Source organism: Zingiber officinale, chromosome 1B (assembly GCF_018446385.1).
Source record: "Zingiber officinale cultivar Zhangliang chromosome 1B, Zo_v1.1, whole genome shotgun sequence".
NCBI classification, from domain to species: domain Eukaryota; kingdom Viridiplantae; phylum Streptophyta; class Magnoliopsida; order Zingiberales; family Zingiberaceae; genus Zingiber; species Zingiber officinale.
This window is the reverse complement of record NC_055986.1, coordinates 116,245,670-116,249,158: the sequence shown is the minus strand read 5'-3', so window position 1 is coordinate 116,249,158 and position 3,489 is coordinate 116,245,670. Positions and strand designations below refer to the sequence as shown.

The 3,489-nt window shown below is 36.8% G+C and overlaps 1 long non-coding RNA gene across 1 annotated transcript; it reads left to right on the top strand.

Moving 5' to 3' along the window:
- Positions 1–1,630: 1,630 nt before the first annotated feature.
- LOC121989421 lies at positions 1,631–3,489 on the top strand. The gene is made up of 3 exons (XR_006114259.1): positions 1,631–2,102; positions 3,085–3,141; positions 3,224–3,489. It is a non-coding gene; the product is annotated as an uncharacterized LOC121989421 (long non-coding RNA).

Here is a 3,489-nt window from a genome sequence, read left to right as displayed (position 1 = left end):
GTACCTTTTACTTGTTTCTCCTCGATAATTCTATATGGTGTACAAATATCAGTACAATATTTTCAATTAGTAAAGAACTATTTTTGATACACTCACCTACTCAAAAGCACTGACATCAATGCTTGGTTGATTTTATTTATTTAGGTGGCGTTTAGTTTTTTCTTAGAAATTATAATAGGAATGAGTATCGTAATATTATGGAATATAAATGAGTATGAGCTTAGGTATCATTCCTAAAAATAACATTTAATTAATTGAATATTTTCAATCGGAATGAACTTAAATTTCCTTTTTTATCCTTAGAGGAAAATAAAAGAAAAAATTAGATGAAAGATAAAATTGAATGTGAGAGAAACATATGATGACAGAGAATGTGTGATGAGAAAAAATGGAGAGGGAAAATCTGATGAGAGAAAATGAGGAGAGAGAGCGTGATACGAGAGATTGAGAAGAGAAAAAGTATGATGAGAGAGAAAGAGTGATGTGAAAAAAAGAAGAGAGAGAAAATGAGAGATTGAGAAGAGAAAGTATAATGAGAAAATATGATGAGAGAGAAAGTGTGATGGGAAAAAATGAAGAGAGGGAAAGTGTGATGAGAGAAAATTAGGAGAGAGAGTGTGATGGAAGAAAAGGAAGAGAGAGAAAGTGTGATGAGAGAAAATATGGAGAGAGAGTATGTTAAGAGAGATTGAGGAGAGAGAAAGTTGATGTGAGAGAAAGTATAATAATAAAAAAATGAGGAGAGAATGAAGAGAGAAAAAATAATGAGAGAGAGTGTGTGTTGAGAAAGAATACAGAGAGAAAATGGTAGAGAATGTGTAATGAGAGAAAAAAGAGAATAGAGAGTATGATGGAAGAGAATGAAGAGAGAGAAAGTGCGATGGGATAAAATATGGAGAGACAGTATGGTAAGAGAGATTGAAGAGAGAGAAAGAATGATGAGAGAGAAAGTATGATGAAAAAATAAAGAGAGAATGAAGAGAGAAAAAATAATGAGAGAGTGTGCATGATGAGAGAGAATACAGAGAGAAAATGATAGAGAATGTGTGATGAGAGTATAAGGAGAGAGAAATAATAAGGAGAGAGAAAGTATATTGAGAGAGAAAATATGATGATAGAATGCGGAGAGAGAAAGTATGATGAGAGAGAGAGAGTGAAATGAAAGAAAAATTGAACAAATATACTAAGGGTATTTTCGTCCAAAACTTAATTTTTATTCTCATTCCATCAAAATCTAAGGGAGGGGATGAGTTTCATCCATACCCAAATTTTTGAGTTTCATTCCAAAATCTTAATTCCATTCCCATCAACCAAACATAAGGTTTGGGAATGAATCGATTCCCTCATTCCCAAACCTCTAAACCGATAATTTAGATCCTCTGTCCCTATTTCTCTCTGTCTCCATGTCACATTGTCAATCGGACAGATCAGATTAAATTTCAAGGATGCTTTACATATCACGAGCATATTGCACATATTTTAAAGATGTCTTAATACTTTGAGATTTAATCTGATTCATCTGATCGACAATAAAATATAAAAATAGAAAAAAATGAAGACAGAGGATCCGAACTACTAAACCGACCGCCACCGTAGTTTTTGACGCTCGCCCGTTCTGTTCAACCCCATCCAACCGCCACATGTGGTGTTGTAGAATTCTTTTGCATCAGCCAGAAAACCACCCACCCAAATCCTCCGCCCGAACTCTTTCCTCCGCCCCCGTTCCTGTCGATGCTGATACACCCAATTCCAACCCACTTCCGATGCTCATATCCCTCGGCTCTCCCCTTCTCCCTCCCCACACTCCAATCAGTCGCCGCCAGCGTGGCCAGCTCCATCTCCGCCCTGCCGAGGAGAGCCTCCCCCGTCAAGAGCGGCGACGCGACCGAGGAAGCTGCGTTGCTCGTCCACCAAATCCTACCTAAGCCTTGCGAACGGAACCAACCCATGGTGGTTAGGTCACGATCAGCAAGTTCGTGAGGGTCGTTCGTACCGAGCACTTCTTCCTGCTCTTCCAGGAGCTCGGGAAGCGCGATCGCTGATTCCAGTGCCTAGAGGCGATTCTCCATTTTAGATTTGGTGTTTCGTGGATTTTCAAATAGGTACCAATTGGCTCCATCCAACTAGTGTCGAATTTGTTAGTTTTTTCTTCAATAAATGGTTTCGTTTATTTTCCAGCAGTTCGGTCTCTGTACTGAAAAAATATATTTGGATCTATAGATGTTATTATAGAAGATTGGATGTTAAACTTAGATTTGGATCTATAGATGTTATTATAGAATATCTGATGTATATAAATTTGTGTTTTCCTTCCTTTATTTTTTAGTTGTCAATCGTACTGTTTCTTGTTAGGTCCATAAATTTTATTATAGAGGGGTAGGCTTTGATCTTTGGGAATTAATGTATATAGATTCTGTGTTTGCCTTCCTTTATTTTGAATTGTTAATTTTATTGTTGCTTGTCAGGCCAAACATTTTCCGAAATTGCTTGAAGGATCTTATTTGGATGAACTTCGGTTTAGTTTCTAATATCAGTTGTAATGTGCCAATGAATTTACCATAGAACAGTACGTTGTTGGAATGGCTTGCCCAGTGAAGAAGATCAGCTATTGGATCATGCAATTAAAAGGGATTTGGTTCCAATTCCACTTATAAATTACTTTACAAGGACTTATGCGAAGCTAACATGAAAGAGCTTATTAATAGTTTGTTAAAGCATATGGGTGCTCAGGGTATTGTTCCAAATAAGTTCTTTTTGGAGGCTTTAGAAACATTTGATTCTGCTGAAGCAAGACCTGAATCTAGTACAAAAGATACTTCAAGTGGCTAGCTGGTTAAGTCCTAAATGTCTTCGGTCATTAGAATCAAGTTACATTTTCTTTGCGAAGGGGATTTTGTTAGAAATTCAGCGATGATGCCTTATCATTCTGCCTTGACACCATGCTGTTGTTTATTTAACTGATAGTTGCAGTGGCAAAATGCTCTTTTTACTGGAATATCAAACCACCATAAGTTTCTGCACCTCCTTTATAATTGTGATGTATAGTTTTTGTTTTTCTTCATGAATCTTGTTTTGCCTCTTAAGGCAACAAGAAGAAGAGCAGAGGGATCTCAATTGACTCGCCTTGATGAGATGCATCAGGTTAGTGACATATTTGGTGCCTTTTTCTCTCTAGAATCCCTTGATTACAATTTACTTCATCTGTAATATCTGTATTGTTTAGTTCCATGCTGCTCCTTTAAAATGCCTCGACGAGATACATCAGGTTAGTGACATATTTGGTGCCTTTTCTTTCTAGAATCCTTGGTTGAAGTTCTTTTGTAAAATCTACATTGTTTTAGTTCAATGTTGGTTCCTTGTTCTTTCCCTTTTCTGAGCATTTTTATTTAAAGATTCAAGCTTTTCTGTATCTTCTGAACTCAATTGGTGCAGTCCAACCACATTGTAGCACTGTTTCTGAAACATGAAAAACATTGATATTTGCTCTTT